This window comes from Poecile atricapillus, chromosome 2 (assembly GCF_030490865.1).
Source record: "Poecile atricapillus isolate bPoeAtr1 chromosome 2, bPoeAtr1.hap1, whole genome shotgun sequence".
Lineage (NCBI taxonomy): Eukaryota > Metazoa > Chordata > Aves > Passeriformes > Paridae > Poecile > Poecile atricapillus.
This window is the reverse complement of record NC_081250.1, coordinates 25,555,324-25,582,891: the sequence shown is the minus strand read 5'-3', so window position 1 is coordinate 25,582,891 and position 27,568 is coordinate 25,555,324.

The following is a 27,568-nucleotide window of genomic DNA, read 5'->3' as shown; positions in this document are numbered from 1 at the left end:
GCTCTTCTGTATTTCCCCTGTGGTTTTAATGCTTTAAAGAATGTGTGCATGTTCTGCCAAGATATTGATGCTTCTTATTTTCTGAGTAATCAAAGGTGCTTATGCTTCATAAATGCTTGCACTGCTTTTTACATGCAAATATGTATTTTCATCAAGAAAATTCTGTGTCTATTTCAGGCACCTGATATTCCTGCATTGCCTTGCACAAGAGGTCTGTCACTGGATCCAACTGCTTCAAATCTTATTAGACAGCTTTTCAGAGATGGTTCAGAAATAGTATGTAGACTTTCAGACATCCACAAAGAAGCATCTCTTTATAAAAATAACCATTCATTTTTAGTGCAGGAATTTCTAAAAATATAGTTTCTCTGCAGAAAAGTGTTTTTGTTTCAGCACACTCATATGGGATTCAAGAGCATCTTTTAATAACATCCTGTTCTGGAATGCTGGCAATTTCCCTAGAAACTTGTCCACAGATTGCTTAGTTTTAGTTATCTTAGGGGTAAGAACATCTGCCACGCTGAAATCCATCCAGAGGCATGCTGTTTCCAAAGGGATGGGGCTGCATTATTCCTTAGAGCATCTCTGCCCTCTGTGGCCCTACCCCCAGCAACAGCCCTGTCCTCTGACTCTGCAAGGCTCCTGCTTTGCGTGCACACTTAGGAGGCTGCTTGCCTTGAGCTCTAGTTAATGTTTAATTAAACAGAAAGGCCCAAAGTATTAATAATAAACTAACTCCATGGCAAGCAGAGGAAGAAACATCTGCCAGAAACTTTATCCCTCTGTGTTTTCTAGCAATTCCCATTGTCCCTGCTGTTTTACCACGCTATCCCAAACAAGAAGCACACTTCCCCCAGTCTCCTCCCATGTCTCTCAAACAATCCTGTTACTTGATTTGATCTACGTTCCACAGAAGTATGCCAGGGGTCTGCTCTTGCCTCATCCCAGTGCTCTTACAGGAGGTCACTCCATCCAGCCCTTACAGGGGCTGTTGTTCTGCACAGTCACAGGTAACCACCACTGCACATCTCCACATCATTTCTTACATGGGGTGACTTGTCCCCAGGCCCCAGTAACATCCCCCCATACACAGAGAAATGTTTCCACCTGACATACTCCTGCCTTCATCTTTATTTTCTCTATTCAGTGCAGGTCAGCACTGCAGGCAGAAATCTCTGCCAGAGTCTGCATGTGTTTTTCACAAGGCATAATCGCCCCAGTCATCAGTGACAGGCTGAGGACCAGACACCAGGTCTCCAAATTCCCAGGGCCAAAGGGCTCATACATCCTTGCAGTGATGGTAATGGTGAAGAAGAGGAGAACTTTTCTTTCTCAGTAAGGCTAAGCTGGAAACATCACAGCAGCTGGAGAAATACCTGGCAGAAGGAACCCAGAATATAAACACACAGAACTTGAGAGAAATAAAGGACAAGTAACTCGCACAGATTCACCCAACAGGCCATGGAAACGTCCATAATAATTTTTCAGCATTATGTGTTCTCAGTCTTTTGGCCTTCTGAAATGCTTTTGAAAAGAAGCCCAAACTTTTTTTGGCTTTCAAACAGTAATATTAGATACCCCAAAAGAATTAAAATTCCTACTGCTGTATAACAGTGACAACTCATTTGGGCTGGGGTGCATGCATTATGCACTAGGTGTGAGCCACTCTGACTATCCACAGGGCTCTTCTGGAGCCAGCTGTGCCCAGTTCCTGTACAGCAGCTGCTGAGATCCAGGCCAGCTGCCAGGCTGCCCTCCCTGCCTCCTGCTCCCCTACCCACTCACCCACTCGGCCTATGCCAGGCCTCTCCATCACTCTCCTGAGCTCTGATGCTTGACTAAGCAGCTCCAATTAAATTTTCCATCCTTCTTCAGAGTTACTTCCCCTAGAAGAGAAGGAGGGAAGAAGAAAACTCTGCTCAAGCCCTGCCTTTGTCCCTGCTTCCTTCCTGCCTCTGAAACATGTGGCACTATCTGGTTACAGGACAGACCCTGAGCTCTACTGAGTGTACAGTCAGGTCTCCACATGCACCACACACCCACACCCAAACACACCCACACCCTCTCCCTTTCCTCAGTCTCTGATGGGCAATGTTTTTGTCCTAAGGTAAGAGCACTGGTGGGTATTGCAGGATGAGCTGCCTGAATGCCCAAATCATTAACACATTCCATAGATGGAAGAGCTCATGGAAATGCTCATGATTGACTTTGAGGCACACCAGCATGCACAAGGCTATAAATTTCTGCTGGAAACTGGGAAGACTGCTCTCAGGAAGTTGCAGGGTACATCCAGCTTGATTAGAGGAAACACTCACTTTTGAATGGTTGAGTAAAAGTGCAAAGATCCAGTGAAATGTGGAGATAAAATCCTTAAGTAGCTACATAGGTGCTTTGCAATGGTGAATTCAGCAAGGCTGAAGATGGTAAACCTGTATGCTTCTAGCCAAACCTGCTGACATTATAACCCTTTTGGCATAGGCTGTAGACAAAATCTGAGGCTAAGTAGACCTAGCTACACCTAGATTTCTCTAAGAAGTTTAGGAAGCAAGGGGATCTCACTGAAGCTTGTTAACCCAAGAGGAGGGATCATCACCTGATTATACTATTTTACTATTGTAATATATAATAGAGTTTTGATCTAGATACCACACGGACAATACTTAGATAATGTATTTGCAATAAATCTAAATGTAATCATCCAGATAATCACTGTGTCCTACTTTTCAAGCCTGGCCAAGAACCTTATTTTGATGACACTGCCACACAATGTTGCCTGTCTGGAAGATACCTGAGGAACTGCTGCATGTAAAATGCTGCCCTTTGAGAGGGATCTCTGGAGATCATCTGGTCCAACCTGCCCTTCTGCCAAATTTAAAGTTAGATCAGATTGTTCAGGGCAGTGTCCAGGCAAGGTACCTCCGAGGATGTGTCCACTCAGATGTGTCTCTGGGCACACCTGTTCCAGTGTGTGACCACCCTCAAAGTGATTTTTTATTTTATCTACCAGAAAAATACTTTCCTAACTAGAAGTACCCTTGCTGCAAATTGAATCTGCTGCTCCTTGTTCTGTCACATGCATGTCTGGGAAGAGACGGGTCCTTTTCCATGTCCTCTCCAAGAAGGCAGCTGGAGAGGGCAGTGAGCTCCCATCACTGACAGCTCTTTAAAAGGCTGGGAGCTTCCCCACCTCTCCTTACCCTTCATGTACTGCAGCCCCTCCCCTATCCTGGTGTCCTCCACTTGACTCCCTCCTGTGTGGCAATGTCTTTCTCTCACTGGGTAGCCCTAAACTGCACCCACTGCTCCAAATGTGGTCTCACCAGGTGGAAGAGAGAGGAAGATCCACTTTCCTGCACCCACTGACCATGCTTTAGCCAAGACAGCCCAGTGTGTAGTTGGCTTCCCTGCTGCCAGGCACAAGGCTTCCCTGGGAGCAGCTTGTCCACTGAGTTGCTGAGAGCACACTCTGTCCTCTCATCCAAATCACCAATAAATATCCTAAACCATTGCAGCCCTGGTATCTCTCCCTGAAGGATGCCACTAGTCACTAATCTGTCTGCTGCACTTCTTATGGCTGAACACCACCCTTTGAGACTGGCAGTCTTACCAATTTTCCACCTAATTATTCATCCACTTATCCAGACCTTATTTCACCAGCTTGGCCTTGGTCACATTATGGAAAAGGGTGACAAAAATGTTCTAGAGGTCGAGATAAACAACATCTACTACCCAGCCCTCATCCAGAGCCAATAAGGCAATTAGACTGGTCAGGGGTGACATGTCCTTGGAAAATCAATGTCTGATGTCCAAATTATCTTCTTGTCTGTCCTGTGCCTGGACTCACCTCTCAAAGGCCTGAGGTCAAGCTGGCTGGCCTACAGATTCCTTTCAGGCCCTACTTGAAAATGGATGTAACATTTACCCTCTCCTTATCATCAGAACACTTCCTTGATGATCATGACCTTTCAAAGACAGTAGAAAAATGTTTCAGAGTGACATTGATCAGCATTTTTTTGGATGATCCCCTGCATATCTAATTTGCTTTAGTGGTCCTTAATTACCTTCTACTGTGTGCAATGCTTCTCTCCCCTAGGCTCTGCTACTCATGTAGATTAACTGACAAGAAATGTATTTTCTTTTGCTACAGGTAGCCAATATTACTTTAGTTGAAACCTCAGTTATTTTTGAAAATCATGGGGTTTATATTCAGTCCTTGATGGCTTTTTACTTTTTTATATCTTTTTCCCAGCCATTGCAGCAACAGAAAGTGTCACATACCTATAATTATTAGAATACTTTGGTCCCATCAGGTGACTTGATATCTGGGGAATTTGTATGAATTAATAGATAAATATGTCTTATTCAGGTAATAAACAAATGACCAAATTGCACCAGATGTGTGGGAAATTTCAGCATTTTGTGTTAAAATAACAGTCTGAGATCATCTCTGGGTCAGATATAAAGCCTCCTGGAAACTTTGAACCTTCTCTGTCTTCCCATGAGTGCCTGATTAGAGGACCATGTTACTCAAATATCAGGTCTTAAAAATACTCAGTGTTTACTGAATAAGAAGAGCTGGAATGCCTATGGAAATTTAAATTTTCTATGCAGCAGATGGTAACACTAGACCAGAATTAATCCAGTTGTATCTGTAATTTCACATGCACAACAGTTGGTCACTTTATTAGAAATTTATAAGAATGTATATATAATATATTTTATTAGCAGTTTGTTGCTGCCAAAGCTTGAGTAGACAAGACTGAGACCTGGTATTTTTTTACAATAGTGTTTCAGAGTAAGAGAAAGCCATGTTAATCTATTGGGCAGATAATGTTGGAAATGTTGATGAAGAGATTAGAGCTTGTGAAGGGTTTTGAGACACAGAAACTGAGAAGAAGCTGAAACCTCATGTGCACACAACCTGTACAGCTCCTGTGGACTTGCTAACAATATTTTCAGAATGCCTTTTTAGTAGCTTGCATGCTTATTCTGCATATATATAGAAAATACTATATATAAATTGGAATTTTTTCCAGAGGTTTCAAGATGCCCAAGCTCAAACTAGCAAAGACAATCTTCTTTCACCCAGAACAGTGATGAATGATATCTTCTCTTGTCTCATTGACTTTGACATAGAGAAAGGAGTGCTTTACATTTGAGCTTGCCCTTTTTATAGAACTTAGGTCAGAAGAGAATGACCTTTTCTCTCACCTTGTAAAAGAAAATTACTTTAGAGGAAGAGGCATCATCTGGCTGCCAACCAGAGTTTTGAGGGAGAGATTTTTCTTTTGTACACTATGAGATTGAAATGAACATCTAAACTTAGACTCCTGATCTAACATCTAATTGAAAGTGACCTGGATTTCAGACCTGAAGAATATGAACACTTTGAAAAGAAATTAATGGGAGCTGCAGGAAATGTGACCTTTCTGGTTTGTGGAAGTTTCAAAATTATTTAGAAACTAAATAATAGTTCATAACTTTTAATGAAGCAACTATACACTTTAAGTAACACAATTTAGAGATTTTAGCTAGAATTGCAAATACTCTTGCTAACCCATGTCCCAGAGACATTGCACTGTCTGTAGAGACAGACTCCATGTCCTGTGTAAGAGAAAATGGATGTATCACCATGCATTGAAACAGCTTACCTTTTCTAGTTTGTCAGAGGTTTTTCTGGGCAGTACGCACAGAGCTTTGTTTCACAGCTCTTCTTGCCTCCTTAGAGCACAAACACCAAGTTTTGAAGAAAATCTGTGACTTGTGCATGAATAAACACAGAACAAGAGGTAGTGAGTGACTCACCTTGATAATCCTCTTTGACAACAGGATTTGCAAGCTTTTATCCTGAAGTTTTCCTGATGTCTGGGAGACAGCCCCAGATGCCAATGTGGCCCATCAAACTGGCAATCACCAACACACGCCTTGTGAGGGCTTGCCTGGAACCCAACACCAAAAGATGTTCCTGCCTCAGCCTACTTTGCATGGCCCTGGGCAGGCCACTGCCATTAACCTTTGTGAAACTGGTGTATTAATACATACTTTTCACTGTTTCAGGTTATCTTTTCCAGCCATTAATCTCCTTGACTTCCTAAGTTCTCAAGCCAAGGAGATCTGTGGCTCTCAAAACAACAAAAACATATAAGAAAAGGGAAAAAAAACCCACGAAACCAACAAACCCAAAATAAAATTAAAATAATAAATAAACAATTTTGATGACTTAAAACTGTTGTTTAGAAAGTAACACCACATGTTACTTCAGTATGAACAAAAAAACAACAAAAAAAAAAGAGTTTAAAGCCAAGGCTTTATTTGCACTTTCCTCTGTCACTTGCAAGACTTCCAAATGCTGTGCATACCAGGGGGAAAGGATTTGTCCAATAAGCCTTCTTCAGGCAGAATTCCTCTAGTGGACATTAATAATGGAAAAGATATAAGCTCTGCCCTGTGCAGCTTTTTATTAAATACACATCTTAGAGCCAAAATGCCCAAACAACCTGAAAACATGTTGTTTGCTCAGAGTTGTGGTCAAGTGTTCAGTCCCCCGCCTTGCCATTCACAAGCAGAGCATGTTTCAGTGCCAAGCATCCTGCAGGACCTGTCCAAACAGCTTAAATACAATGGCTAGAAATAAAATAAGGGGAAGCTCTGACAAAGAGATACAGACAAAAGGGTGTCATTAAAGGCATGAAGTAGCTTATCAGAGAATCACAACATGAAAAGCAGGTTAAGCAAGTTATTAATCAGAAAAGCATTTTATCAATCCCAATCCACGTTCTTGAATGCTGTTTAGAGATCTGCTCCTTCTGATAAAGTCTTCAGTGTACCAGGACTGAAGCTTATGAGATCATCAGATTCACTCAAAGATGAAAGAGGATAAGTGTTTCCATTTTTACATGGAAATAGTAACAGCAAACAAAATTGCTGTAACAACAGTATCTGTATATCTCTGTTTCAACAGACGCCCACAAACACGGAAATGGACCTAATTCTTTGCCAATCTTTATAGTGTATCATCACTAGGAGGTTTCAGTCTGTTGGCACTATGTTAAAATTTCCTGAATCTCAGTGTAATTGGGAAGATGTATCCTAGTCACACTCTTTTGTGGTCTGCTCCCTATTCATTCACCTAAGGTATCTGGTGGAGTCCCAGTAAGGTTTATTAGACCAGGAGTGGGACTCAATGATCCTTGGAGGTCCCATTCAATTCAGCATATTCTATGATTCTGCAGTTCTGTGATTTTCTTATTTTTCTAATGTAGCCCCCAGCCCATATTAAGAAAGGGAGAGAAGGCATTAGCACAGTTTTATTATGTTCTTCATTGTTTTTCCTTCAACTCTCTCCTTGGCCACTTGTCCCCTTTCTGGTACTATCTGGTGATCAGCCTGTAGTTCAGACCAAAGTCAAAGCAAGACTCACTGTTCAGAACTTTTGGCTTTCAAATCTTGCTCTGGAGCTCCTTTCTGAAAGGATGTCTGCAGGATAGCAGACAGTTTAATGGCTGCATCAGTCCTGAAGTGGCTGTCCATCCTTTGAGATGTGCAACTGCAAATATTATTCTGAATGTCTCTTAAGCAATTTTCAGTGAGAACACTGAAATAGCACACACAAGTAGCTGAAGTTTCAGGGCTTGTTATTATTTTTCTCACTGCTGATACAAATATTTTTTCAGTGAAACGTTACTAAATACTGAGTGAACACTGAATTTGAACCTCAAGCAACCTTGGAAGCCCAACAACTGGCGCATATGTTAGGTATATCCCCCTAGTAATTGTGAAGTGTTATTTATAGTGCTCCTTTTCTGTCCACAAAACACACAGCACATGGCAGATATGAGCTTGCAAACCCCTCCTCTAAACCACAGCTACTTTTTTCTGGAAAAGGGCCACAGTTTTCAACCGTCAAAGAAGCTGGCCATGCTAATCTATGAAAAACAAAACCTTAATACCTTAAATAGGTAGAGATCTACTGATCTCACTAGCTGGGAGAAGCCAAGTCTGTTTCAATCTCTTATAATTTGAAAGGCATTTTTGTAATTGGTCTAATAAGAGCACACTACAATTAACAGATTTACAGACTGAATGTGCATTTAGTACACGGTAAAGTCTCAAGATGATGGAGATAATGTTAAAATGAAATGGTGAAGAAGCGAGAATTGTAATATGATTGTGATTTCTGCACTGTAAGAAGAAATTTACAGATGACATAATGTTGTGGTTTCACCCTGGCCAGATGCCAGGCACCCACAAAAGCCACTCACTCACTCCTCTGCTGCAAATGGATGGAGGAGAGAAAATTTAATAAATGGTTCATGAGTTGAGATTAGGACCAGGAGAGACATCCCTCATTAAATACCATCAAGGGCAAAACAGGCACAACTTAGAGACATAAAGTGAATTTATTGCTAACAAAATCAGAGCAGGATAATGAGAAGTAAAATAAGTCCTTAAAACACCTTCCTCCCACCCCTCCCTCCTTCCATCTGTACCCCCCACCCCAGCAGTGCAAGGGGACAGGGAATGGGGGTTATGGTCAGTTCCTCACCCGTGGCTTCTCCCGCTGCTCTGGGAGAGGAGTCATTTCCCTGCTGCACCGTGGGGTGACACAGAGACAGTTCCATGTGAACCTCTCCAATGTGAGCTGATCTCACGAGCAACAGCTCCCTGTGACCTGCTGCAAGGTGAGTCCATCCCGTGGGGAACAGTCCTCCCCAGACTGCTGCACATGGGTCACTCTCCCGTGGGTGCAGGCCAGCCTGGGAGCAGGGCCCCTCTCTCCATGGGTCTCCCACGGGGTCACAGCCTCCCCTCAAGCACCCACCCACTCTGGTGTGGGCTCCTCTCCACGGGCTGCAGATGGATCTCCACATGCCCGTGGCTGTCCCTGGGCTGCAGGGACACAGCTGCCTCACCATGGTCTCACCATGGGCTGCAGGGGAACCCCAGCTCTGGCACCTGGAGCACCTCCTGCCCCTCCTTCTCCACTGACCTGGGTGTCTGCAGGGCTGCTCTTCTCACATGTTCTCACCTCCTCCTCTTTGCTGGCTGGAATTAAAACTATGCCACAACCTTTGTTTTGATTTCTTCTTAAATCTGTTATCACAAAGGCATTACCACCATTTCTAATCAGCCCAGCCATGGCCAGCAGCCTGTCTTTCTTCAGAACCACTGGGGATTGGCTCTGCTGGATGTTGTGGAAGCTTCTGGCAGCTTCTCACAGAAGCCACCTCTGTGGCCAAAAAACAGGCCATGCAACACCAATATACATAAAAGTGTATTTAAGATACTTCACTAACTCTGTTCCTTGAATTCTCAGGAGCAACAGAACCAAGAGTGTCAGAAGGTACCGAGCAATCCTGCTTAACGTTCCTCACTTTTTTCCCAAACTGTTTTTTTCTCTAGACAATGTAAACAATTTTTTCAACCAGTATCCCATTAAGTCTTCCTGCTGTGGTAAATGTGTCTCACCCTGAGATTCACACTTTGGTACTAAGTAGGAAAGTAATGCCACTGCTCCACTAAATAAAAAGTCATCAAATGGGTTGACACATCTTTGACAAAACGTCAAAATTAACTGCTTCACAGCAGGGAAGGTCTTAGAAATACTGAAAGTTCCTACTATCACTTAAGTATAAGCAAGAGAACAGACACTTATGACATGGAACTCTTAATACCCTTTTATGAGGATTTTCATCTATGAAAAAGACACAAAAATTAGAGCTGAGGGAACAAATGTTCTTCAAAAATTATCTTCTCTTTCTTCTTAATGTGTGTATCCTATATTATTTCAACTACACCATCTCTGTTATTAAGAGTTACCACCTTCCTGTGTATTGGGGGCCAGCAGGACCCACATGCCAGAGAACTGCACAGTAAAAGGTGATGGAGCTGTTACAAGCTATGGCCTCTGAGTTCTTTCATGTTGTGAAAACTAATGTTCTTTTTTTTTTCCTCTCAGGGAAAACATGTGCTTTCCTTACTTGATATTAGTTAAGAAGATAATCACTACAGAAATAATTTTATGGACATATCATGCACTTCCCTTTTGGGAAGGGGATGTGTATGTAAACACAGTGAGCCAGCAACCACCATTCCACAGTCTTCTGTAAAGTTAATTTAGTTTGAAAACTAAGCTTTCTTTTTTGAAAGATTCAGGCTTTTTTTTTTTTTTTCACCTATTACATCTAATGTAGGGATGTTTTGACTATGAAAGAAAATGGACAGAGGTAGAAAAGAAAATAGGAACACCTTGAACCACTGGGGTTAGGAGTTTTTTCTGCTAGGATAAGCAACAGATACATTACTGTGCTGTTGCTAACAGCTGGCACAATTCAAACCATTCTGTATACTCAGCGAGGGCCAAACAAAAAGGCATCTATTCTGCAAACAGCACTGAGCAAAGTCAGCACCAGGTAACACACTCTCCTACTAGGATAAAATGGGCTGTTTTCAAAAAGACACAGTAAAAAGGACTCTCAGGACACCTGTAAACATCAGAATTATATTTGGATCCCCCTTCCCATTTTCAGAACTCTTTTTTATGAATTTATACTGCAGAAATTTGATGTTCTCTGTATAATGACTGTTCTTGCAGGACATGTATACTTGTGTTCTGTCATGGGCTCTGACTGCTGCTGTGCTTTTACTGACAGAAGAGCTTCAATTGCTTTGAAAGCCAAGCCTCTGGCTCCATCTGAACACACACACTTCTCACTTTTGTCTCAGCATTTCCAAATCCCTAACATTAAAAATACACAAGAACAACAGCTCCAGATAGATTATTCTAGCCCTGTGTATGTATCTACATACAAAATAGAGATACACATAGATATTGACAAGCATATGTAACCAGAGGTTTTTTTGGCTCACATTTTTTAATGCTTCAGGTTTACTCGCTATATTTCTAGTAAAATAAATTTAACATGAAAGCCAAGAACAACTTTAAAAAAAAAATCTTTTTCCTTCATTTTTTTCTGACTGATGAAAATAGATATACAGAAAATAGATATAGGTACATATATTCAGATAATAGATATACCTAATACGAGGACATGGCCATTGCTGACATGCTCTCAGCATGAGCAGGAGCAGCAATATAAAGCTGTCAGGGTGGATTTTTTTCAAAAGATTAGTGGTGAAAAGCAGCCTGACATTTGCTCTGAGATCTCAATTGAAAAGGACAGTGGTTCCTGAACAAAGGAATCAATCTGCCAGGCTGATGCTTGCCAGGGGATTCTGGGATTTTTCAGGGGGAATCACCCTAATGGTACCCATGGGTGCAACCCATCTATCTGCTCAGAAATTACTAACAGGTCTGAGGAGAAAAATCCAAATTTTTTGGGTGCTGATCAGTGTTTTTTTATCACCCAGAAAAAACTAAAGTACGCTACAGGCATGATAATCAAATAATCTTAAAGAGCAGGATGAAATCATTGTATAGTCTTTTTTGGTGGTATAAGATACTATTCTGTGATCAGTCAGAGGGACTAATATGAAGAAAAACAGATAAGGAGGGACCAGTGGCAATGGGCACAGCCCACCACTCAGATGAGACGAGTTTTCCTAGTTAAGAACAATCATGAGAAGACGTTTTGCTGTTTTAACTTTTCCTATCTCTGCAAATCTGTGCTGACGACTGACCACAAATTTCACCTGATGAGAAAACTGTGAGCTGTGTGATATGTGTCTGCACGGTGCTCCCTTCCATGGGGAGGCAAAGCCCATCCATTTACACATGCCCCATTGTAGTGTCTGTATTACACAGGATTTGTGTCAGGGAGATGCCTGGGAGCCTTGGCAAAGAGCAGAGGAGACAGGGACTCCCAGGGGAGCAGCAGCAAGGTCAGAGCTGACTCTCAGCAGAGCAAGAGTTTACCCTGCATCACTCCTGAGCAGCATGGGGGATACACATTGCTATATCCCCCTAAGTGGCACTGATTAAAAAGGCATGTTGCTTGTAATCCTGATCTGTTTACAGTTTTGTGCTAGCCATTCAGGTCAGGGGTTGTAATTAAAAAATTAAGGAAGAATAAACCTACCACTTTCCAGAACAAAACTGCTCTTCTAATGCTCATTAGGCTCATTTGTGCAACAAAACATCCCCAGGGGACAATTCTGCACTTATAAAATAAACATTTTCCACGTGTGTGATTAAGGACCCTCATAAAATATGTAGTCAAGGCATTTCTGCTCCATGTATGCCTGGCTCCCTGGCATGAAAGCACTTTCAGTGGATTGAATGCAACAGTAGAAAGAGAAGAGAGTGAGATAATAAAAATCTATGGATTAAAGACAAAGATTGGCAGGGAACATGACAACCCATTACTCTTCTATTAGTACGTATTTCCACTGGGAACCAGGTTCTGAGAAGGATACAGGTTGTTCTCTCCAATTTGTAAGTCAGAGGAGAGCAAATCTCAGCAGACCGTTACTTAAAATTTCTCTTTCTTTTGACTGTCTACAGAAATCAGAATTGAAACAGTTTATTATCTTTTTGAGCTTCTCCCCACAAGCACTGCCTCTTCTGCAAGTTCTGAGGAATTTCCCTAGAGCCAAACCCCCTCAGCACACATCACATTCCTCAGTTTTGGAATGCCTTCTTCTGACCTGTTCTGTGGGTTGTGTTATGTGGGAGAACAAAACCAGAGCAGTCAGGAGTCAGCCTGCTGGCATTTTAGAAAAATCAATGCCACCTGTCAACAGAACTGTCTTGGACTGACAGCAGGAGAATCAGTGAGAACAGCTCACAGCTTCACCAAGTCTAAAGTGCTGCTTCTTCAGGACTGCAGGGAAGAACTCTCCTGTTTTACCATACAGCACTTCTAATTAATCATACTCTCCTTTACAGATCTATGGCACACCAATTAATTAGACAATTATACTTATTAAGAGATCAAATGTGATGGGCCTTTATCATCCTGCAAAGATTTTGGATTTTTTCTGCATTTTTGCTGTGCGAGTAATGTGAAACTGAAACAACAGGGTGATATTAAATAATAGATACATCATATTTAGGCTGCATGAATAATTTATTTTTATGTCTTGTAAGTGGCAGCCTCCTCCCTATCTCTATAATGCATGTCTAGATTGAAGAAACGGTTCAACCTCAAACTGAATAATTTTTTTCAATTTTAAGGTGGAATTTTAATAATTAATTTAGCTATCTTAGGAAGAAAAAAAAAATCAAACAGCCTTGTTTGACAATGATGAAATAAATATTCTGACTTTTATAGCACTTCTGCTTATATTTTAACGTACAATTTGATATGAATTCAGAAACACATTTAAAACTTAAATAGTTCTGAAATTAAAATTTTTACTGACCTTTGAAGAAAACATTTTTCCAAAGCACTGCTCTCACTTCAACATTACTGTTTGCCCCTTTGTGAGCTGCAACATACCTGATAATAGAAGTCCTGGCCAAACCAGTATTTTATCTTTTGATATAACTTAAATTTGTTCCAAACAGTGCCTAAGACTATGTGTCCCACCACAGAGTGCTCCATGTAAGAGGCTTCCACAGCCAGGTGAAACCATTACCTTTTACAGGAAAAGGAAATGCATTTTTGACCTTATAATCTGTACCAATTTTTATTATTAACTAAAGGGGAATGCTATACAACCTATGGCAAAATATATTATCAGCATAGAGATGCTGTCTTCCTTTATGAAAGATGCATTTTTTCCTTAATCAAAAAGTTCTAAACCAGCAAGTTTCCAGAGGGATAATGCCACTTACAAGAATCCCGGCTGAGACATTAGCCAAAGAAGCTTTTTCTTTCCCTGTGACTTCTTCCTTAAACACAAAGTAAACAACTTCCTTTTTTTCTTGTTAACATAATTCAAAACACTTTGTCTTTGCCTGCCTTTTCCTACTTTTAGTTCTTTCTTTCAAGATGACACAACAGGAGAAATACCAGCTGAATTTTCAGTTTCACCTGTCTGAATTTCCATTTTTGGTTAATAGATTGGTCTATCAAAACAAAATTATACAATCATCCTCTTCTGTCAGAAAGGATTGTTTGTGGTCTCTTTTCTATTTATTTTTATTTTCTTTCTAAACTGAAATAGACATGATTATTTAGCCATATCTTCTTGCTAATGCTCGTGTAGGAGGGGCTCACACAGTGGCCTGCTCAGAACACTTTAAGCCAGGCTTTCCTCTCTGCTTTCTGAAACATCCCTAGAAGATGCTTTGGAACATGTATTTAGATCAATTCCATAAGATCTACCCCAACAGAACTCTATCATTCCAGTTTGTACAGCAAATCACACGGACAATACCAGCTAAGGATGCCAGAGTACCTTAAAGCCAGACCCGTTTGGACACATCATGATAAAACTTGTAGTTACCTAAGCACAACACTTTCTGCAAACTGCTGCCATCAGCTCTGTGGTGTACTGCTCATGGCACTTTGTGGAAAAGCCATCCTTGCTCCCTGGCTTGCAGCCTGCACCCCTCCTGACATAGTGCTCCACTGGGCTTGGGACTTACTGTGGTGCTCTGCCTCAGAGAGGATACAAGAACTCAAGCCACTGAAGCACAATGAAACAGAAGTGTCAACTCATGCATCTGCCCAAATCTTTTCACAGAATTCTCTCTGTAATGTCCGAATTTATTGTGGGCAAAATCTGGATTTTGTTATAGTGAGGATCCTAGAGTGGGAAAGATGCTGATATTCAAAGCTCTATTTATATATACATATATATATATATTTATGTATGTATGTGTGTTGAAAGCACTCATGCAGTGCGTGGGTTTCTAAGTGCTTCTAAAAGCTGATACTCCTCCATCAGTTTTTGCTTCACAAAAGCCCTTTAAAGTCCTTTAATAAGTAATTAAAATATATTTTAGTAGCTATCGAATGTTTTAGAGGAGGAGTTTGATTTTGATCAAGCTGACACAAAATGCAGGGCTCCCCTACAGCAGGCATTTCACCCTCTCACTTTCATCTGTCTCTACTGTTGATTAGAGCAGATGGAGGTCAAGATTCCAGTTCACAAAAACAATAAAGTTGTCTGAATAAGAAAGAATAAAGAAGGAAGAAGCAGGACCATGGGACTAAAACACACCTGCTGTAGCTGAACTAATATTGAGGAAAGCTGAACATATTCTGTAGTTCTTTCCTGTTGTGAATATTACAGCTCTCATTTTGCATTGGCTTGTCTTGCTTTAGTTTCTTATTGCAGAATGCCTGTGAAGCCAAGCAATGTCTGCAGGATTTGGCACTCTGCTAGAAAAAAAAGACAAAATGATGAGAGATGAAAAACACCTGTGTAAATGTGCTAATTCCCTGATAGGGGCAGTGCTATGGTTGAAATAATTCCTATTCATCTAGTGCCTCGGGCTTTGCTCATGTATGCAACTTTCATATGCATGGAATGAAATCACTTTAACAGAGAAAAAGAGACAATATGTCATATCTACATTCTTCTTATTCTGTACAGATGCAGCTTTGCCAACTCACCAAATGGAGTCCTTCGAAATGCCTGTCTTCTAGATAGATGGAACTATTAGAATATCATGACTCTAAAATTGCTTGTTTATTAGATTCAAATAATGTTGCCAGTGCTTGGAGATCATATTCAAACAGAGGAAAACAGCATACAGATGCTAATGCCCTGCCTTTCTCAAGCTTTTACTGTAAGGAAGCCATCTCATTTGTTTACCTACGAAGGTTTAATAAATATTAGATTTGAAAAGCAAGATGGATATAATAGGCAAGGAACAGAATACCATCCATGCAGCAGCTGCTTTGTGAAGCTTGCTGCTGTGGGAAGACCTATTTTGCCTTCCTAATTGTCAGAAGTGCTTTTGCTACAGCCAGGTTTATAAGGCAAAGCCAAAGTGATGTGATGTGGGCTGAAGCTGGGGTGACATCCCAGCCTCTCCTAGTCTGCCCCAGCTTGTACTGCCAAAACCCAAGTAGCTGTGTGGGCTTGCACAGCTTCAGAGATCTGTGTAATGCTGAAGAGACTCTTAAGAGGACCCTTTAAAGAGGAATCCCATGAATAAGCCAAATCCCAGCCCCTGAGATCCTGGCCAAGCACACTGGAAAGGATGCACCACTAAGTAGCAAGACAAAAAAAAATCTCCTCTGGGCTCATGAACTGGGGACAACCTCCCTGCACCCCAAAAAGGAGGGAGAAGAGAGCCCTACCAGCAAAACTGGTAGGCTTCTCTGTCCATGGGTCTGCAGGCTCCTGCCTCCATAGGTCTGCAGGTCCCTGCAAAGAGCCTGCTCCAGCACCAGGGATACCTGGATATCTGCTCCAACATGGATCTCCATGGGCTGCAGGGGTGCAGTTGTCTCACCATGGTCTTTACCACAGGATACAGAGGAATCTCAGCTCCAGCACCTGGAACACCTCTTTGGCCTCCTTCTCCACTGACCTTGGTGTCAACAGGACTGTTCCTCTCACTTGTTATCACTCCATTCTTCTGTAACCACAATTACATCCGTGCAATAATTTTTTCTTCCTTAAATATGTTATCACCAGGCATTACTACCATCATTGTTGGGCTTGGCTTTGGTCAGCAGCAGGTCCATCTTGGCGCCTCCAGGGATTGGCTCTGTTGGACATGGGGGAAGCTTCTGGGAAGTTCTCACAGAAGCCAGCCCTGTAGCCTACTCACTACAAGAACCTTGCCACACAAATCCAATACACTTAGATTCAGAGCTCCTGAAGCTCCAGAAGAATCATCTCAATTGCAGCAGAGGAGTGGCTGTCTCTAGCAAGTGTCTGGAAGAGATTCAGAAATACAACACTTATTTGAATTCACAATTTTTTAAATGTGGGCTGGGGTGGAGGGGCTGGGGGGCAATAACATTAAAAGAGAGAGAACTTTATGAAACAAGTAAGCAGTTTGGTGCTCCGTAGATTGACATATTGGAGAAAGTCACAGAATCACAGAACATGCTGAGTTGGAAGAGCCATTGAATCCAACTCCTGGCTCTGCACAGGACACACCAAGAATCACACCATGTGCCTGAGAATTATGGACACCCAAACCATCAGAGTCCTGGGACACACACATAAACACTGAGAGATTTGAGTCTGTTTTAAAAGGGAATTCTAAATAGAGATTTTGCTGCTCTCTTCATCTGTTTAAGGGGAAATCATAATGATGAATGAAGATGAATTCATACTGCTCTCACACTTGCACAGTAAAAGTGGAAACGAGTTTAAACTGAAGAAAGGGAAAGGCCAACCTCATTCAAGAATAAAGGTTTTACCACAATGGTGGTAAAGAACAGGAACAGGTGTCCAGAAGTTGTGGAATCTTCATCCTTGGGAGCATCCAAGGACAGCCTGAACACCCTGACCCTTGACCTTGCTAGGAGCAGGGCCTTAGAGAGGATGGCATCCCATCCAACCTACATGATTCTAAAAATAAGTAATAAAAGGTTCACTTTTTGCCTAATGCATCCTCATACCCAGCAAAATACTTCTAAAACATAAAAACAATATTAGGTAAATCGACCTTCCCTAGTTTCTCTACTGCTTTTTCAACAATAGATCTGTTAAATGCTATTTGAAAGGCTGTGAATAATTGTCCTTGAAAATAACCTATCCATTTTGTCAACAAACCTTAGTCTATCTGGTTTATGCTAGATACACTCATTTTATTAAATTAAAGTTTGGACATGTTATCTATCCAGCAACAGAAAAAAACATTGCTAAAGACAATTGGTCAAGTCTGATCTTTCTCTGCCGTGTAAGGGCAGGAACTTCACTGAATGAATGAATTTATGTTGGTGTAATAGTGGTTCCTGGGGGAGTAGAATGGATCTTGGCTGCCCAAGGCTGTTTGACAAGAGAAGAGAGTTCAGCAAAAGCCAATGGGATTATAGTGCTTACTTCTATAGTCCCTGGAGAGGCAGAATACTTCTGCAATTAAAAATTTCATGCCTAGCTACATTGGATCAACAGCACAAAATCACCTCTGGCAGAAGAAAGAAAGAAGAAAGGTGCAGATGGGGAATTGCTGTCATATTTGGGCAGAGCACTCAGTGTGTTTGGTGGAGGGTTATAGGAGCCAACAAAGGCTCAGAAGAAAAATCATCTATAGTTATTTTATTTTATTTTATTTTACTTTTATGTCTCTGCTAGTGTGAATTAGCTCTATTACTATGTGAGCCAATGGAAATGTCAAAGCACAACACCTGCAACCACCATATTGATCTTTGAGGAGGCCAGACAATGAAAACTGTGGGGGCTTGTTTCCTTTTGTGGATGAAGTTTAATAAAGAATCTGCTTGCAGTCTCTTGATTAATTGCTTTGCTTTTAAAAGGATTGCTTGTGTTTTGTTCTGGGGGCCAACAACAGGACATATGTAAGAAAACCAAAATGTGACATACCTCTGGATTGGTTTGTGCTTTCTGCAAACATTAAGTCTGGTCTTAGTCTGTGCACTCATTATAGTCGTTATAAATCTAATCAACACACTAGAATCAACGAGAGGAAAGATAATTTAAGGAGATTAAAAGAAAATTCTGGTAAATGAGAGCTGAAGCAGTTCTCTTCCAAGGTGATACAGACAAAAAAGTTTAAGGTGAGAGCATTTGTAGTATGCAAACAATCTCAAGAAAGCAGCAGAAAATGTTTTTATTGTAGCAAATAAAAGAACTTTTCCACTTATTAAGATTTCACCTCAAGTTTAAAGCCTTCTATCTATGTTCCAGCTTTAAAACCTCTGTAAGTCTTCATAAGGAAGACATGAATAATGACTTCTGAAAATAGATGCAAATAGCCAATCTGAAGATTTGTAAAAGCTTATTTGGAAGAGGGAAGAGGGCTACAGAAGATTGCCTCCATGCAAATTAGCCTCAGAAAAAAATCTGTATTTCTTAAACTAAATCAGCTGAAGTTTTGTTTGCCTTTAAGTAAATAATCTAAACCCAGTCTTTTTAAGTTACATGCTTTCTCAAGTATATTGAGACTAATTTAAATTACAGAAGGTCCTTTCTGGTTGAGCAACAGCTTTGAGTCTGAATATCGCTTTTGGTACAATAGACTTTTATACAATTCAAGGTGGGTTTTTGTGATGTCCAAAACTAGCTCAAATCACACTGATCAACGCTACACATTGAATCATTACAGTATATAAAAAATATACATAAATGTATATATATGTTTTTTCTACTTCTGGCAGAAGTTCTGGAACTTTCTTTCTTTGTTTAAACTGAGTTTTCTGTTATTGTCTCATATCACACCTGATATTTTTTCTGAGTTTGTGCTCCTTCAACTTTCAGTCTCTTAGAAGAGATGAATCACCATCATGTGTGAGAGGGAGGCAAATGGAGGACATCAGGCCCACATAATTCTGCCTTGTTTTTGCCCCATATCCCACAAGAGGCTGGTTTCAGGGCAAGAGCAAGGGCAGGAGGGGCTTTAGACCCCTTTCTGTATTCCAGATATTAATATGTTGAGTGGGTTCAGACAGGGGACATGAGTTGTATTCATTTGCCAATGGCACATCCCTCCCTCACAACACCATCCCAAGGCAGCTGGAGCTGGCAGGACATGTGGCAGGGACACTGCCTTTGCTGCTGGTGGTCTGTTTGTTGCTATGCTCTTCAGATGAAATCACCCTCTGCCCCCTTCATTTTTGGTTTTATCTACACGTGAACAGTAGCTAAGTTATTAAAGTTCTAACTATCCTTGCTCAAAACAATCCAGCTAAAAGTAAAAGATGAATGGCAGCATTTGCATAGAACACCTCAGATCTTTTTAACAATAAGATACGTTTTAGAAAAACAATAGCACCTTTGAAGTAATTCTTGAGTGCTATAACAATGCACAGGAATGTGCAAGAGCAATTAAAGTAGGGATCGATTTGAGACTGAGTAATGCAACAACGTGTGCTGCTGACAGTGCCAGAGAGCCATGAAGAACTGAGAAATTATCATGTTTTCTGTCTCCATAAAAAAGAACCAAGACAGCCCTTATTTCCAATAATAAAAGGAAATTTACTGACATCAAGAGCTGATATGGGCTTACTGACCAATATATGACCAACTACCCACCCAAGTTCCTCTCCACAGCAATTGATGTAGCAGGTGGAAACCTGCCTTCGAGGTTATCCAGAGCCCTCCACAGCCCTCCATTGTAACAGTCTGGTATTAGCCATCAGAATCATTGCTGACATTTTCAACTAAAAGGTTCCAAGGATTTTACAGGCAGAAGGAGGGCAGAAATTGTAATGAAAACTATGTGACAATTCCTGACAGCTGGTTTGCCCTTCTGAGAACTGAGACAACTTTTCCCATGAGATTTGACTAGAGACTCTGAATGGCAAGGATATCTCTTCTCTTACCCCAAAAAATACCTGCTCGGGTTCACCAGAGCTAAGCAGCTTCAGCAGACAGAAGTTATGCCATATGAAGTGTGACACTGCAATTTAAAATTAGATTTAGTGCATAGCCAAATGGGAGCCAATTGCAGCTGTATGGCTCTCTCTACCTGGGTGTCTGGTGCTCTGCAGCTCGCAGGGGGCACCTGAGGACACTGGGCAGCTGCAGCAGCTAACGCAGCAGCTTTGCTTCCCTGCATCCTAACCTGCTGTCCCTGACTCCCAGCACCTGTTCTGACACACAGGCCAGAGGAAGCTGATCTCCATCCAGTGGCACAGCAGGAAAAGGCACAGCCAGCAGCAGTGGGAAAGCCCTGCAGCTGTGTCCATAGGGTGCTGTGCTCCGTTGTGCGGCCCCTGACTCCCAGCACAGCCCAGCCACCTGAGCTCATGGCTATCGGTGTCTGGGTTGGAGCTCAGCCTTGGAGCCCAAAGTTTCCTCGATCAACTATCCTCAGTTTTCTAAAAAGCAAAGATGGCCTCTGAGCTTGCACCAGTCCAGAAAAAGTTTCGGCTTCATGGTTTTATTCTTCCCAAGTTACACAGTCCTGGGATTTGAGAGGAGCTGATGTTTTCTATTCAGCTGATGTATTGTATTAGCAAGCTCTGTGAATGCCATTATAATTAGAAACAAACCTACACAACTGATAAAATAAGACACTAATTGTTGTATTTATTCCCCTGTGAAGGCACACTCTGGCACTATTAATTGTACTTAGTCACAATCTGTTCATCGTCTAATTGTTTTCCACAGAGCTGAAGAGAACCAAATATTTACCCACATGAGTGTATTAATAGCTACTCATGAATCATAACTGCTCTACAACGATTTCTTTTTAAATGCAAGGAAAAAATGTAGAAAATGAGACGTACAAGACTGATCGGAGTTTGGGTGTCAGGGCTCTCTGGGGACCAGGAGCTGTGGGGTCTCTCTGGAAGCCCAGGGCTCATCCCACCACTCTGTCCAGGACTGGGACAGCCCCATCCCTGGGCATCACTGTGGTTGCTGCAGCCATAGGGGAAGGAGTTCATGCCCCTTTGTGGACACCATGGCAGCTGTGGGGGCCTCTCAGCCTGTGGGTCCAGGAAATTCTCTGAGGATGCAATCCTGGCCACAGCTGGCTTCTCTTCCAGACCTTGCTTTGGCTGGTCTGTGCTCTCAGGGTGATATTTCTACTGCATTTAACTTTAAGACAGATTAATCTTTCAAGTGCTGTAGCGAAACCTTCTCTAAACCCAGTGTGAATTAAACACATGAGCTGGCACTGCACTGGTCAACCAGTAGGATTAATTGACTTTCCCAGCATGTCATAGAAGAAATGTACCAAAAATACTTTTCTGATAATATACCAGATATTTTCAAACTCCAAAGGCAGATCCAGAGAACTACCTTTGCTGCAAAGGTGTGAGGTGGGCTGTTGACTCACATTAATTCTTGTTTTTTTCCAGATAGATTCACTCCTTTACAATGTACATTTCTTGTGATTATAGATGTGGTGCATTATCTGGTCATCTTGTAGGGAGAAAAATGTCAGACTTTTCTTTAAGTGGGAAGGGACATTTTCCTTTTAACACATTGTAAAATATGTAAAAACAATATGTGCTTGGTCGAGCTCTATTTTTCAAAGGATTGTAAAGGTCAATTTCATATTAAGAATTACAGGGGGTTTTATAACTTTCATGTTGAAAATAAGGCAAACTCTCTCTCTACCTGAACAGCTGTCAAATTTAAAGACAGAAAATTGGCACAATAGGTAACTGTAGCACAAACTGAGTCTTATCAAAGCACGCACAGGAACTGTGGCACATTTCATAGGAGAATATGAATGTGATCTTAAATTTGGTAATTTGAGGTCTCTCTTTTCCCCTTGGAAGTTAGGCAGCTGTGAAAGCTCTAGAATATATAGCATGGATAGATATGTAAATATTCTTCTGCAGAAAACATCTTCCCCTTTTTTCTGGTATTTGATAGCCAAAATAACATATCCAAATGTGACAAGGAACACTTTTTCTATAAGTCAAAGTGAAATTTATCTTGTTAAATCACCTGAAATACAAAGTACTAGAAAGTTGAATGTGCATATGTGAGAAGTCCAGTAGATGAAGTACATTGCTTGGGAAGCTTGAAAATATGAAAAATTGTAGTTTTAAGTCTGATGAAATTCTGATACTTACTGACAGTGACTGCCTCCCCAGAATCAGATGAAATCCAGGACAGAAATTAATATTTGTAAAGACTGTGGACCTCATTAACAACATCCCCCCCAAGACACTATCTCAAAAGATAAATACACTAAATATACTGAAATACTCTTTTCTCTCACCACTGGCTGTAGCTTGCTGTGTAGGACGTCTGGATAGAACTGCTAGCATACTACACTTGATGACAAGGACATCTGACCAAAATATAATCTCCTGGCAGTAAAAGCTTACTGTAACAGTAAAAATCTCTACAAGCAATATCCTTTTTTAAAAAAATAAATTAAAAAAAAGAAAAATAAATAAATAAGTACACAGATAAGTTTGAGGATAATTTGGAAAATACTATAAAATCTGGCATATCCAAGTGATCACATAACTGGTCCACATATTTTTGTTGTATATTCTATAATATAAAAATGTAAATCAGAGTGTCCACAACTTGTATCCTTCCAGGGAGAGGTTGAACCACCCTGTGTGAAGACTGAGAGAAATATGTCATGGCCAAAATCCAGTATCCTTTCTCTGGACCCCACTTTCCCAGTCACAGGAGATGAGTATGGAAACCAAAATCACCTCAAGGCTCTTTCTGCCCTTGTTTCCCTAGGCTGGGATTTTTACACCTCCTGCTACAGCATGCTTGCATGGATATATTATATCCTGATGACCAAAGTTTGCACTGAAGTAACAATTCTGGTCAGAAAATCAGGGAGCAGAAATAAACTATCTGAATGTTTCTATGTTTTTATTGCTTAAAAAAAGGGAAGCATTCTACCAGAATAACAGCATTCCTTCCAAATTCCTTGTGTATCTGGATTATAACGGGAGACCCAAACTTGCCCTGTAGCTCAGTGAGTTGTTCCCAATAGGCAAGCCTCATACAATTCCATAAATCCGTATTACAGTAACTTCAGTAATATCAAGCCACAAACAATGGCAGAGAATCTCTACTGCCATCAGGAACTTTACTGTTTTCTGCAGCTTCACTTCTGTAGGAGCTTCATTAACAGAGGAATTATCATCCTTGAAGGCATTTTGTGGAAGTTTAGTTAGCTTTATGCTTTTTTTGCAAAAGAGAAACACAGAACTTTTGCAATTAATGTCAGATGCTTCAGCAGAATGCTTATAAACTGTTCTATAACAGAACAGAAAACATTTAAAGTGCAAAATTCAGGAACAAATTAAAAGAGATGGGGAAAACTGAGCTAAATTGTGTTCCACCATAGTCCAAAGCAGACCTGACTGGTTCATTTCGGCCCAGTCATGCTTATCAGAACACCACATCAGAAATGTCAAACCTGACTATGTCATGAACACGTTAAACAGTTTTGTGTTACCTTTTAAAACAGTGTGTGAATTTTCTAATGACTCCTTAGCTCTTTTTCATTTCCTTTCTCCCTCATTGTTAAACCCTACAAAACAATCATTGATTGCAGGAAGTTATTTCCATAAGGCTATAAACACCTCCAGTTCATAACCTGAATGACTCTCCTCAGCAAACCAGTGCCTGGGTCCTTTTTCTGCACTTGTACTTTTCACAAGCCTGCCCCTCTGCTCTGCTCTTACGAGACCCCAGCTGGAGTACTGCATCCAGATCTGGGGCTGCCCAAACAAGAACGACATGGACCTGTTAGAATCAGTGCAGAGGAGGCCACTAAATTCATCACAGGACTGGAGCACCTCTCCTGTGAAGGAGACTCATAGCTGTTCAGCCTGGAGAAGAGAAGGCTTTGGGGAACCTTCCAGTATTTAAAGAGGGTTTTTAAAAGAAAGTTTGAGAGGGACTTTTTACATAGGACAAAAGGGAATGGCTTCAAACTGAAAGAAGGATGGTTTGCATTAGATATTAGGGAAAAATTCTTTACTGTGAGGGTGGTGAGGCACAGGAACAGGTTGCCCAGAGAGGTTTGAACTCCCCATCCCTAGAGGTTTTCAAGACCAGGCTGAAAGGGAACCTGAGTAACTAAAAGCTTTAGTGGAAGGTGTTCCTACCTCTGGCAGAGGGGTTGGAACTTGGTGATTTTTGGGTTCCTTCCAACCCAAACCATTCTATAACTCCATGAATATGCTTCAGTAGTGACTTAAAGGTAATCAAACTACACTAATTGGGAGTTTGTTAGGCTGTATCTTTATATTTTAGTGTATGGCTGTAGAAAAACAAATCAATTTACCCACACACAATACAAGGATGATTATTAGGTGTAACCACAGCTACTTAAAAATACTATATGCATTATCTTTTCTATCCATATTCTATATCTATATTCTCATTCTTTGTTGACAGCATTTATTTTTATGTCAACTCCTGCAAATAAGTATTTAGTGTCACTTTGTTGGCACTGTTTCTTGAAAATACAAAACTGGCCTTGAGTTTTTCTGAAAGCTGACCTACTTAAGCAAAGAATTTATCTCACACCAGTTTCCTAAGCTTTTGTGAATAAAAATATATGAACAAATTGCATTCTGAAGGTTTCCCAGCACTGGTTTATAGGGAGCACAGAACAGGAGCATAACAAATTCTTCTCCCCATTCTTGACGTTTTGGTTGTTATTAAACATTTTATTAAAGGTCAAGCCCATGAGGAGTTTCAGCTCTGAATTTTGTTATGTGAGCTATGTTCCTAATGTGCTGAAGATGCAGCTTTTTTGTATTTGGCGGAGTATTCCTGTTCAGTCCCTTCCCCTGGATGCAGGGATTTTATGTGCATATTTTCCCTCAAGGTGCTTCTGCATGGCTGCAGGAGAAATGAGGAGCTATCAGGTCCTCCTCTTAGTGTTTGCCTTGGTGTAAATATCTCAGTGGTGAATAAAGCAATACATGGAATCAAATTCCATACATGATGCCATGCCTGGAGACCCTTTCCCCTGTTCTGACTCAAAATGATGTTGTCTCAGGCATTCTTTGGCCTCTCAGTGAGGGCATTGGGTGATCCTTAACCCAGGCAAGGATCTTAACCAGGAGTGTCACTGCTTTTCAGCTACTGTCTTATGTGGAGAAAGGCTTTCCCAACCTGACTTTCTCCTGAGTTTGGTCTGTATAATGAAGCATATCTTATTTTATCACATACCACTTGGATGCCAGTTCTATCAGTGCTATATATTTCACCCTGAACTTTTAGATTGTTGCTTTCACTGAACTGTTTCATATAAAGGTTGAACTAATCACCTGCTGTCATGCCATTAGTGTTACTGCTTTACTTTTTCTCTCTGCTGCTCTATTACTTTGCAAGGTAAAAATTATAGAAACTTCTCCTTCAATCTAGAAGGGCTTTCTTACTGAAGCCAGTCCTGTTTTCATGGAGAATCTTGTGCCTCACCAGAATAAAAGTTTCACTATCCCAGACTGAGGAGAAAATAAAGTGCATGAAGATCTGCTTCAGAATTTGTTCAGACCTCTAAATTTGCATGTCCCACAGATGGTAAATCAGGCCTTTCAATGTAAGTGTTTCTTTTATATATTTTAAATGCAGTTGAATTTGCTGCTTTGAAAAATCTTTTAAAATAAATCTTCTGAAAAACTCAAGCTGGAGCTTGGTCAGTGCCTAATGATCTGGAAAATTGCTGGTTCAGAACCAATTGCTCTGTGCACACTGGTGAAGCAGATGCTTGGCAGGGCTACTGGAAGAGAGGCAAGATGCCAGTTCATAGCAAAAAGAAAGGCTGTCCAAGTGCATCTAGGACTTCTTTGGAGTAAAATACATTTTATTGTCCCACTTCCCAAGACATGTACAAATGGGCTCACAGACCTCCCAGGTTACTCCATTATGCAGATATTCAGCCTATATAAACACATTGGATTGAAGGGGTTGCTTTTTATTTCTTATTCTTAAAAATCCCACAAAGATGCTTTTTTTCTCCACTCGCTTAAGCGGTTTTGTCTAATTTTACTTTCACTGAATTTGCTGACATAGATCTGACATCTCAGGAAAGGATGTATGGAAAACCCAAATCTTTGGCACAGATACTAGAGAAATCTGATCTTCATCTGAAGCCAGCATGGGGGAGAGGAAGGAGGTCAAAGCAGGTTCATACAGATGACTGAGATTCAGGATATGATGGGTTTACTCTGTTTAATCACAAATGGAAGTACTCTGACTTTTTCTCATCATCTTTATCCCCATTTAGGCATGATATTAATTCTATTAGTTGCTCCATATGAGAAGCAACAAAAATATGGAAACTGGAGAAATGCATACCAATGAACTAACTACCATTAGAATAAATATAAGTTAGGGTGTCAGAGTTGGGACAACTGCTTCCAGCAAAAAACAAATCTACACATTAATACCACAGTCACCCTCAAGGAATGCAGCCAAGGATGGGTTGCAAACCATTCCTATTCAGATGTAAACGCATGTTTTACATGAAGCAGGTATTTTAATCACACTTAATTAGGTGAGTTTTTATCTGAAAGAGATCTTGCAGTTAGAAAATGGCATTAGCAAGCGATTAATATCCATTATTGGTGGATATCTTGTTGGATGGAAGCTCATGATATCAGCTTAAGTATGTGCAATTAAAGATCCTGGTACATAGCAGTGCCCTGTCCATGTCTGCAAATGTTGGCTGGAGTCACTTAAAAGTTAGCTCTCTATTTAAGACTAAGATAAAGCTGTTTCTCATGATGGCATAACCACAATTTGCCATGGAAAACTTGAGTGGAAGAGGCTGGGTGCAAAAACATCAACAAAATACTTAGCAACTAATACCACAATATTTCAAAGATTTCTTTATTAAAGTCCTTTTTCACGTTGTCTTTAAGTTGTTTCTACTTAACACTCGAGAAGTTTCAAAATGCATTAGATTAAAAGGATGTGTTCCATTTTTGGTAGCTACATTTGTTTAGAAAATGGATAAAGAAATTATTTTAATATCACTTCTTTACTCAAGAGTTACCTCTCATAAAAGGTTTATTATTTATTCCTTCAGACTTTATTAAATATAGAACATGGTTTGCATCCTGCAGGTTACTTACTACATCTTGTGATTTGTGAGAGATGCAATCATCTTTAA